We start from the raw sequence: 12035 nt of genomic DNA on the forward strand, positions 1-12035 counted from the left end.
GTCTGGCCCTGGTCTGACTCAGTGGGAGCCACTCTGGGCTCTAAGGGAATTTGTGGCACTTGCTAACTGCATCCTCGGTCTCACTGCTGCCAGGTTGGTTTGGATGCTGAAAAACCCTTGTTCCTTGCACTGCTTCCAGTCTGGATCTCGCTCATTCCAGCCACTGGAGCTTTGAACGAGGGAGTTTTTGGATAAATGGTTCAGGGTTCTGTGGAGTCGTGGGGGTTCGGCTTGATCAGGCCTCCATGCTTTAACTGCTGTAAAATATCCCAGCAGAGAGACTAATGTTCTGAGCTCTCAGTGGAGAGCTCTCGACCTGGCATTTAAATGACTCATTGATCCTTTGTGGACACACCCTTGCATGTGCCTTGCAGGCCCTGATAAGGAGCTGACACAGCCTGCCACCTTTCAAAGGGCACCTGCCACCTTTCAAAGGGCACTCCGGCTTCTCAGTGGGGGTGAGGAGTGTGAAATTGACAAACAGGCCATTGCTGCAAAAACTGGTTCACATGTTCCTAGCCCCATGTCATTGCTTTGGGATATTACTTCAACCGGACTTGTGGGTCAGGTCCGAGGGGTATTGAATATGTGTGATCATGGGGAGTTCTGCCCACACGTTTTCCTCCCCCTACCTCAACATAGCTGTTAAGGAGGGGGTATTTTAGATGCATGCCTGGGGACCGGTTGATCATTGTCCTGCAGGTTGTGCAGAATCCAGAGCAGAATGCTCCCACTTCACACTGGTGTAAATGACTGCCAAAGGTGCAGACTATGAAGAATTGGGCCCACAGTGCAGGGCATGGATGGATCAGGCCCCTGGTGTTCTCCGTCCATGCTGAGCTACTGTCATCTTAGAAAGAAAATGGGACAAGAGGAATGAAAAGGAATCAGATTACAAACCGCAGTGGTACATCTGCCCAGAATATGAAGACAAACATTAGGCAAAATCTCCTATTTACAGAGCATTTTAACCCACTGTGTGTGCTGCGAGGGCAAAGATCAGACCTGTCATTACCACCACCTTATGTAAAGATGAAAGTCTCTGCAGGAGTCTGACACTTTAAAATGCTTTTCTTGAGAGGGCAAAATATAAATTCACCACCTTTCATGTGGAAATGGGTCTGTATTGATTGTTTGGGCCACACCGGGAGCTGTAAAGGTCCGTCTTTCGTAGCAAAGGTCACGTACCTCTCCTCTGTTCCTGGCTCAGCCATCAACTTGTTGACCTCAGCCAAGTCACTTTCCTTCTCTGTGCCTGAGTTTCTCCACTTAAGGGCAGGTCTGAGGCTACTTCACCGTCTTTGTAAAGTGCTTTGAGATGGTTCTTTAACATTGTTTCATTATTACAGCTTTAAACATGGCAGGCTCTAGAGGCAAAGGGAGAAGTACCAGCCGCTACAGAGTGCTAGCAGACCTGCTCTGAGCCTTGAAATTGGGGCTTGTCTGGGACAGAGGCCTCATTCGGGCCCTCTACGCAGGGGTGAATTCCACCCAAAATGCAGACCTGGATCCCAGGTGTTGACATCACACACCGCACCAAAGGTGGGAGGAAACTGGGGGGGGGGGGCAGAGGGGTGGTTCAAACCCATCTCTACTTTGAATATATGATCCTTGGTGATCTTTGTTAGGGATGCATGGATGATTTCAGGGTTCCTACTCCCCGCCCAGGACAACGGCAACCCATCTTGTCCAATGCAGAACTACAAAGGGAGGCTGCAGGGATCTATAGATCAGAGCAGGAACTTTAGGGTTAGAACCTGGCCTGGCCTGGGATTTTGCCCTTGCAAGACTGACTCATGCGTAGGGACAAGACTCGACTCCAGACATGCCCTTTACAGGAAACATAGGCATTGCCAGATGGGATCGGATCCTTGATCCATCTAGTCCAGTATCCGGTCTCTGCCAGTAACCAGCGCCAGCTGCTTCAGAGGAAGGCATAAGAACCATGCCTTAAACAGACGGGGGATAATTACGCCCCACCTAGGTCTCAGAATATAATAGGATCTGGAAAGTGTGGGCATGTTGGCATCTCATTTCCTTCCCTGAGTCTGGGTGCAGGACAAACCCTGCTTGACTCTTCAATCCCGCCATCGAATCATAGAAATGTAGGGCTGGAAGGGACCTCAAGGGGTCATCTAACCCTTTCTCCTGTGCTGAGGCAGGGTTACCTGTACCTAGACCATTCCCGGCAGATGTTGGTCTAATCTTAAAAATCTCCCAGACCCTAGTAACCTGTTCCGGTGCTTAGCTATCCCTATCGTTAGAAAGTTTTCCCTAATATCTAACCTGAATCACGCTTGCTGCAATCTCTCTCCATTGGATTTTACTTTAAACCTGTGGTGTCATGGTAAAAAGACGAAGAAGAAGAATTGGGCATACTAACCTTTCTGCTGTTCCAGGCCAGGCAGTGGCATGGAGGTAAACTCCATATTCCCCAGATGAGAAGTGGGTAACATTTACCCCCGACTGCTTTCAAGAGTTTCAGTCTGTGATCCCGTAGCAGGACATGGATTTTAATTAAAATATAAGGACAAGATGGTCCTAGAGGGATGATTAGGATTAGCTGATGAGGGATTAGCGGGAACAATGAGGAAGGAATCAGGCAGCTGCACCCGTGGTTTTGCAGAGGGTTAGGACAGAAACCTCCATAGCAAAACAAAGCAGGTGGAAGCAAATCTTCCCTGTCCATTCAGTCCAGGGACCCTTTTGCTAACAACAAGCCCCTCACCAGGATGGTTTCCATTGACGTGTTGCCTTTCACGCTGAGGGTGGCAGAATTTGATTTTTATTTTTCCAGATTTTGCTCCATTTAAAAAAAAATGATTTTAAAGGATTTTTTCTATGTTTTGATATTTTGATTTTTACACTTGCAGGACATTAAGAGGGGGGCAGTGCTGGGGCTAAGGGGTTAGGACTGAGTTGACTGCGGGGCTCTATGGGGATACTTTCACGGCCAAGGGGCCCAAGGCCCCCCCCCCCCGGCAGAAGGTTGTTTCTTGACTTTAGCAAAGCTTTTGACACGGTCTCCCATAGTATTCTTGTCAGCAAGTTAAGGAAGTATGGGCTGGATGAATGCACTATAAGGTGGGTAGAAAGCTGGCTAGATTGTCGGGCTCAACGGGTAGTGATCAATGGCTCCATGTCTAGTTGGCAGCCGGTATCAAGTGGAGTGCCCCAAGGGTCGGTCCTGGGGCCGGTTTTATTCAATATCTTCATAAATGATCTGGAGGATGGTGTGGATTGCACTCTCAGCAAATTTGCGGATGATACTAAACTGGGAGGAGTGGTAGATACGCTGGAGGGGAGGGATAGGATACAGAAGGACCTAGACCAATTGGAAGATTGGGCCAAAAGGAATCTGATGAGGTTCAATAAGGATAAGTGCAGGGTCCTGCACTTGGGACGGAAGAACCCAATGCACAGCTACAGACTAGGGACCGAATGGCTAGGCAGCAGTTCTGCGGAAAAGGACCTAGGGGTGACAGTGGACGAGAAGCTGGATATGAGTCAGCAGTGTGCCCTTGTTGCCAAGAAGGCCAATGGCATTTTGGGATGTATAAGTAGGGGCATAGCGAGCAGATCGAGGGACGTGATCGTTCCCCTCTATTCGACATTGGTGAGGCCTCATCTGGAGTACTGTGTCCAGTTTTGGGCCCCACACTTCAAGAAGGATGTGGATAAATTGGAGAGAGTCCAGCGAAGGGCAACAAAAATGATTAGGGGACTGGAACACATGAGTTATGAGGAGAGGCTGAGGGAGCTGGGATTGTTTAGCCTGCAGAAGAGAAGAATGAGGGGGGATTTGATAGCTGCTTTCAACTACCTGAAAGGGGGTTCCAAAGAGGATGGCTCTAGACTGTTCTCAATGGTAGCAGATGACAGAACGAGGAGTAATGGTCTCAAGTTGCAGTGGGGGAGGTTTAGATTGGATATTAGGAAAAACTTTTTCACTAAGAGGGTGGTGAAACACTGGAATGCGTTACCTAGGGAGGTGGTAGAATCTCCTTCCTTAGAGGTTTTTAAGGTCAGGCTTGACAAAGCCCTGGCTGGGATGATTTAACTGGGAATTGGTCCTGCTTTGAGCAGGGGGTTGGACTAGATGACCTTCTGGGGTCCCTTCCAACCCTGATATTCTATGATAAGGTGTGGGGGAGGGGGCAGTCATCCTGACCTGGCGAAGCAGAGACCCCCCCGGCCAGGACCTACAAGGAGGAGGAGGAGTCCCCAGCCCCAGGGACAGAGCCATTCAGCAGCAGGTGGCCTCCTCCACAGCTGGGAACTACTGCTCCTCGCAGCCCTGGCCAGGGCACTGTGCCCCATTAGGCCAGGATGACCGCAGCTTCCCCTGCATCTTGTGCCTGCAGGGATCGTGTGCCACCCCCCAGCAGCCCTGTCAGCGCCCCGTTCCCTCGTTCCCAGGCCACTAGGGCTGCAGAGGGCTCCCTGAGGGGCTCGTGACATCAGATCCTGCAGACACCCACCAGTTACTGCTTCACATTCTTTTGGGTCGATTTCCACGTGTCAGCTAAAATCCGCCTGTTCTCACAGTTGTGGGTTAAAATTGAACGCTGCCAAGCCTCCACGACACCACAAACACCTTTCCTCTAACACTCGCAGGATGACTTCTCTGCTGTGTAGCAAGACATCACAAGGCGTAGGCACAACCGAACTCCTCCAAACAGGGTCTAAGTGGTTTCTAGCACGCTGCATAGGGGGGAATTACACCATTGATGATCACAAGTGGAGAAGAGCTTGGTTTTGTGGGAACCTCAGCTGATGTAAATGGACTTTGTTTCATTGACTTCAGCTGAGCTTTGCTGACTTACATCAGCTGAGGAAATGTTTATTCAAACAAAGTTTCCACTGAGTGTCCCCTGGAAAGGTAAGTGGCAAACACACAAGAAGCCTTCAGACCGGAGGGTTGGGGGTTTTTTGCTCCACAAGGGGTAATCCACATATAATTCTGATTAATTAGTTCATTAAAATGGTGAATTCTTAATGAAGAAGAGGGAGGGATAGCTCAGTGGTTTGAGCATTGGCCTGCTTAATCCAGGGTTGTAAGTTCAATCCTTGAGGGGGCCATTTAGGGATCTGGGGCAAAAAGGAAAAAAAAAATTGTATGATTTAGTTGGGGATTGGTCCTGCTTTGAGCAGGAGGTTAGACTAGATGACCTCTTAAGGTCCCTTCCAACTCTGAGATTCTAAGAGCTTGATGTCTCCCCAAAAAACATTTAATTTCTTAGCCCTGGAATATGTTAGCCTTTGTGATCTTTGCTGTGCATTGAGCGGGAGTTTTCAAAGAACTATCCACGGTGGCTCTAGGGTGACCAGATGTCCTGATTTTGTGGGCTTTTTTGTATATAGGCACCTTTTCCCCCCCTTCTCCTGTCCCGATTTTTTACACTTGGTATCTGGCAGGGCCAGCTCTACAGTTTTTGCCACCCCAGATGGCAAAAGGGAGAAGCTGCCGCCGATTTGCTGCTGGTGGGACAGAGGGGCTGCCGCCGAATTGCCGCCATGGCGGAAACACTGCAGTCCCTTTCTACCTGCTGCCCCACGCACCTGCTTGGAACGCTGGGGCCTGGAGCCGACCCTACTGTCTGGTCACCCTAGGTGACTCCAGGAGCTCTTCCTTGGGTGATAGCAGCTAACTTAGACCCCATCCGTGTGTATGTGGAGTTGGGATGATTTTCTCCAACGGGCATGTCTTTGCACACAGGTTTGTGAGATCCCTCTGTAACACCTCGCAGTCTGCTTTGGACTTAATGATCTTGAATGATTTTGTATCATCTGCAGATTTGGTCACATTACTGTCCACCCCCTTTCCCAGATCAATAATGAATGTGCTGAACAGCGTAGGTCCCGGTACAGATCCTTGAGAGACCCTGCTCTTCACCTCTCTCTATTGTGAAAACTGAGTATTTATTCCTACCTGTTGTTTCCTATCTCTCAACCAATTACTGATCCGTAAGAGGGCCTTCCCTCTTATCCCAGGGCTACTTCATTTCCATAAGAACCTTTGGTGAGGGACCTTGTCAAAAGCTTACTGAAAATCCAAGTACATCATATTGACCGATCACCCTTATCCAATTCCTTGTTGACTCCCTCAAAGAATTCTGATAGATTGTGAGGCATGATTTCTCTTTACAAAAGCCGTGTTGACCCTTCCCCAGCAAATCATGTTTATCTACGTGTCTGATAGTTCTGTTCTTTATTATAGTGTCTACCAATTTGTGCAGTTCCCCAGCCTCTAACTGCCGGGATTGCCTTTGGAACCTTTTTTAAAAAATTGGTGTCATCCTAGCTACCTTCCCAGTCACCTGATACTGCAGCTGATTAAAGTAATAGGTTACCTACTAGAGTTAGTAGTTCTACAATTTCATATGCAAGTTCCTTCAGAACTCTTGGGTGAATCCCATCTGGTCCTGGTGACTTATTCCTCTTTAGTTTATCCATTTGTTCTAAAACCTCTTCTACTGACATCATACCAAAACCATGTCCCCTGTTGTACCTGTTTCCTTCCCCAGGTAAATACAGACAAAAGCAACACCATGGAGTCTCTGAAGATGTAAAAACTCTTCTAAGCAAGTGCACAGGGTGTTGGGAGAGGCACAAGAGAAGAGGTAACGTTTGTGAGTTTAAGAATGTCTAAAGGTCTCTGTAGCTATTCAGCAAATGTTGTTTCTCCCTCAGTTGTTCTGTCACTCACTCTTAACCCAGAGCTCTGTTCTTCTCTACAGTCGCCATATTAGTCACAGACCTGTGGACACTTCAGTGCTGTCTGCTAAGGGCTTTGAATGCACTCAGGACTGGGCCGCTCAGTGAGTTGATGGCAGGGTTTCAGCTTGGAACCTCTAGAGCTAAATATATGATCCTCTGCTGCCTGATCTGAAAATAGCCCTAACTTCCTTAGGCCAGGCTGCAGCAGGCTCCTCTGTCACTCTGTGGTTCGGCCACCACCAGAGTGGGAGAGCGCTCCATGTGGAGTCAGCTCCATCCCTGCTAGGCTTTTTGGGGAAAGAATCCCATTTGCTGAGTGGTTGACCATGTTGTCTGTTCCTGGACATACCTCTGATCTTGCCAGGAGCCCGCTCCCACTTAGCATTATAGGACGGGTAAGATGGTCACGACCCCCTGAACACCAGTTCACACCCCACCAGTGCAGCTCCACCGACAGTAGCCATAATGGTGGGCGCTAATGTTGCCTGGCAAAAAGGGCTGGAGGATGCTAGGCACTGTGTCTACAGGAGCATCACCACCAATGCAGCTTCACGGCTGCTGCTCCTCTGGGCTACAACCACATCACCGCCCTATTCGAAATCTTCTAAAGCCACAGTGCGCCATTCCCTGGGGCTTTGCTCCGCTTTGACAAAGGTTTTCAGCCAATTTAGACGTGTTAGCCAGAGCCCTGGGTATTCTACAGCCCAGAAATCAGCACGAGACTCCATCCCTTGCTACAGAAACGGACAGCCATTTTTTTAGAATTGCATTTCTCGCCTTTGTGGTTGTGAAGAGCATGTTTTTACGCATGAACCCAATGCAGGGTTGTCGTCCTGAGTCAGCAGGCAGCTTGAAACAATAGCTGTGAGAGATGTGAACTGCTCCGTTCAGAGCGCTATGAGTGTTAACTCTGGAGCAGTCGCTGTTGACTTTGAAACGTAATGATGTTTTAGAAAAGAACGCTGTTAATTATTTCTCTCCTGATCATTTTAGCAGGAACATCCAGCTAGTCCGCTCACCCCCCCAGTCCCAAAGGGCCTCTCATGATTTCCTGGGTACCAAAATCTCCCTGTGTCCCCTGTTCAGATTTCTCTCTCCTCCCAAACCCAGCAACTTACATGGGAAATAATATTTATGTCTATGAGGCCAATCCTGCACCTTGGGAAGTTAATGGCAAAACTCCATTGACTTTAATAGTGAAAATCAGACCCACCAAACACCTTTCATCGGTAGATTTTCTAAAACAAAGAATAGCGTCGTTTCTATCCTATAGACGAGTGCACAGATTGGAAGGGAGTCGCCCACCGCAAGTCAGAGCTAGGGATAGCGCCAGGCTCCTCTGATCACCACACCAATGTCCTAACCTCTGGACTACTCCGCCTCCCAGGGGCAGCCTTCTGTTTTCTGAAACTGACCACGACGCAGGGGGGGATTGGTGTTCCACAAAGCACTCCGCAATGCACAGAGTGAACCAATTGCAAGCAGAAAGGAAAACCGCCAACTCCTTCCCGTGACGGACGGTCGGCTGAGGGGGTGTCGCTAACGATGGTAGGTGCCACGGAGCGATCTTGAACCCGTGTTTGGTTCCCAGCTCTGCCACTGGACGCGCTTCGGGCAACTGCTACTCCACAGATGCAGCTGCACACTAGACAGGGGACTGGTTGCAGCCCGTACCATTGCAAACAATGCCAGCAAGCCTGTGCTGTGCGCTCTGTCCATCACCCACGCAGAGGAAGGCTGGTGAGGCCCCGACTCTTCTCTCTTCCTTTCTCCAGTGAGTGCCCGGGCAGCAGGAAATCCAACCAACTCTCTGGAAAGTCTTTATCACCGCAGCAAAGGGCAGAGCAGCCCCGGCATGGCTGACTCAAAGCCATAGTGCCTTATTCATGCGGCACTGAAAATACCAGAGCAGCTATTGGGGTGGAGGGTTAATTAACCCTGCGTATAACCAGCTTATTGACCCTCCGGCGGCCTGATGTTCCCAGCTAGTTTCAGTGTTAAGTGTCGCCCCCTCCCCCGCCCATCTGCTTCCCTCTTCCTTCTCCCTAATTAATATGTAGTCCTTAATGGAGCTGGTGTACTTGTAGAGCACTCTAACTATTCCATAAGCAGTCATTAGCAATGTAATTATTTTAATGTGTCTGGTCACTCAAGAGCCACTGAGCATCTCTTCAGAAATATAAGCCCTGCTTATCTGGGACGTCACGACATACAATCTTTCGAGAGGTTTCAGAGGAGCAGCCGTGTTAGTCTGTATTCGCAGAAAGAACAGGAGGACTTGTGGCACCTTAGAGACTAACCAATTTATTTGAGCATGAGCTTTCGTGAGCTGCAGCTCACTTCATCGGATGTGGTCTTGCTAATGTTTGCAAGGGACTCTTCAGGTAGGAAGCAATTGACCACCCAACGGAAGCCGAGGACACACAGTGTGCTCTCCGACGGCAAGGAGAAAATGCCAGCTCCTTGGTGTGACAGTCGCCAGAGGTGGCGGTGTTTAGGATGCTAGGCGCACGTGGGGGTCCTTGCGTGTTACCTGTGCCTGCAGGACTCAGACACAGGGCTCGCGCAGAGTGGGATAGTGAGCGGTCTTCTGACGCTGTAAAAGGAGCCAGATTCTAGTACCTCTTGTTAGCTGAGACATTCTCTCCAAGCTCTCAGCTGGTGTATAGCCATCGGTGCCAACTCCTACATCAGTTAGGGGAATGAGGAGATGCCACCAGGTGGCAGAATTCCACTTCGCCATGCCGGTCCTCAGCTGATATATGGCCCCTTAGGGTACGTCTCACTGCAATAAAAAATCTGAGGCACCGAGTCTCAGAGCCTGGGTCAACTGATTCCAGCTCACGGTGCTGAGGCTGCAGGGCTCAAAATTGTAATGTAGACGTTCAGACCCGGGGTCTGAGACCCTCCCCACTTGTGGGATCTCAGAGCCTGAGCCCAAACATCTGCACTGCAAGTTTTAGCCTCGCAGCATGAGCCCTGTGAGCCTGAGTCAGCTGCTGCAGGTCTTTTATTTCTGTGTAGATGTATCCCTAGGGACCATCCACCACTGACATAGGTCAGAGCAGCCCCTAGGCTGTTCTAACTCATACTGAGGCAGTCAGAGACTGGGCCTCAGAAACAGATAACTGTAACTAGATCCCTGGTTCTCCCCACTTTTTGAGCTGTGTAGAGCTTGGCAGTGGGAGAGAATCTGGGCCTGGGCTGGCGTGGGGATCAGTGGGTTCTCTGGGCCTTTAGAATCATCCTTGGAGAGCTGCACAGAGCTGTCTCAATCCAGGAGCAATTTGGTGTCTATTTTTCTCTGTAACCTTGGCAATATTTGTAAAATCCTGGCTGCAGAACAATTATAACCTCAGGGCCCTGTGTGAGGCTGAGAAATTAGAAGAAGAAGGAAGAGCAGAAGGAGAAGGAGGAGATGGGGAAGGAGGAGCAGAAGAAGAAGATCAGATGAGTGGCAAGAGAGTGACCCGAGAGTCTGAGTACCAAACAATTACGCCTGCTCTGAGGTGAGAGGACAGAATCAGTCAGGTCAGCCAGTGCCACAGAGACACCAGATGACAATTCGGAGATGTGCTGCACGGTGACATTAGTAGACCTCAGGCAAACGCACGTGTCCTTCTGGCTTCAAGAGGAGCCTGTTCCAGTGAAGCCAGGTGTAGGGGTGAGAGGCCGCAATGCCCACGTGCAAGACAATGAGACCCTACAGGCTCAAAAGCTAAAGCCGAGGCTGTGCCAAGGCCTTACGGGCCAGCGCTGAAGCACGACACCCGCTTCAATCCCTGCTTCTGATCCCCGGGATGGGGGAGGCTCATGGGCCAGCTCCTGCAGGGTGCTCAGCACCTCCTGAGAGTGCCTATTGATTTCAGTGGCAGTGGCAACAATTCAGATATTTCTGGGGTGGGGGTGGGGAATGCTGGTCCCCGTGCTCAGCCCCCCTCCTCTCGCAGAGACCCCACCTCTCTCTTACCCACACAGTGCACGAGCTGCTGCCCCCAAGAGCTGAGCTCTCCCCTGCACCCCGCTACATAGGAACCGACTCCCCATGCAGCAGGTCACGGCACCATTGGACCTGGCTGCCCCTCTGTCAGGACAGAGGGACAGCTGGGCCAGATTTGAGCAGCGTTGCAGCCCTGTGAGCCAGGTCACAACACCACTTGCTGCTATTTGGCCCAGTTGCTCCGCTGTCTGTTACAATCACGCAGCTCGAGCGATGCTCTGGACAGCTGTAGCAGCGGCTGTCCTGGCTTAATATGGGACCACAGCTTAAAAGTGCTCCAGCCTCATGCCCCCCTCACTCTTGGGCCTGTAGAATTTTAAGCAATTGCAAAAACCATGCAGAGGGGGTTATCACCCCCCGGCCCCGAATGGGCACCATTGTTCAGTGGGTGCCCAGCATCCTCCTGCACCAGGCCCTGGGTGCCTAGAAGAAGCCCTGTTCACTGCCTAGTTCTAGCTGGCGTGCACAGGTGAAAGAGAAGAAGGTTTCCATAGTCCTGAAGTCAATGGGAGTTAGGTGCTGAAATCCCTTTGAGAATATGGCCTGAGTGCTTTCTGGGATAGACCTTTTACCATCTCCCACCTTCATATTCAGCTCACACACGGGTCCTTTCTCACTTTAATTCCCCGCTGTTTTGCTGCTTTGCCTCTCTTCCCCCATCCCACCGCTCACATTCTCTCCTTGCCCTGCCGACTCCAGGTTTCAGCAGTGTTACAACATGTGCCATCTACGCACATTGTGTCTGTGTACACCTTGCATCGGAAAGTCTTCATCAGCAGCACTAAAATCCCCGAAGGCCACGTCTGCACCAGCACGGACCTCAGCAAAACGTTTTGTCAGGACAGCTGCACCGCTTGTACGCTGGTAAGTGTAGACATGGCCTAGGCCGAGCGCTGTTCTGAAGCTGACAACGGACGCCTGGAGGTGGATCCAGACCAGCTGGGGGGCTCATCTCCCACCGGACAGTGAATGCGTTTGATGCTGGCTTTCTGACACTGCATCAGCTTCTGTGCGAAGTTTTCTTTCCCCCGTCAGCCGTGCTAATTTGGCCATTCTGCAATCACCAGCCAACAAGCAAGCATTAGCAGGCTGACAGCTGTTCCAGGGTCCTGCAAGATGGAACCGTTTTTTATTTTTTAATGCTACGGACAGCTAGCCCCTAGATCTCCCTGCTACATGAGAAGAATCATTTCCCCCTTCAACCATGATGATTACTGCCCAACTAGCTAGCAGTTAGCAGGTTGACAGCCACTCCTGGATCCTACAAGCTGAAATATTCTTTTTTTTAAAAAATGCAAGATATTGTTAACCTTTG

The sequence above is a fragment of the Lepidochelys kempii genome, chromosome 25, assembly GCF_965140285.1.
Source record: "Lepidochelys kempii isolate rLepKem1 chromosome 25, rLepKem1.hap1, whole genome shotgun sequence".
Classification (NCBI taxonomy): Eukaryota; Metazoa; Chordata; order Testudines; family Cheloniidae; genus Lepidochelys; species Lepidochelys kempii.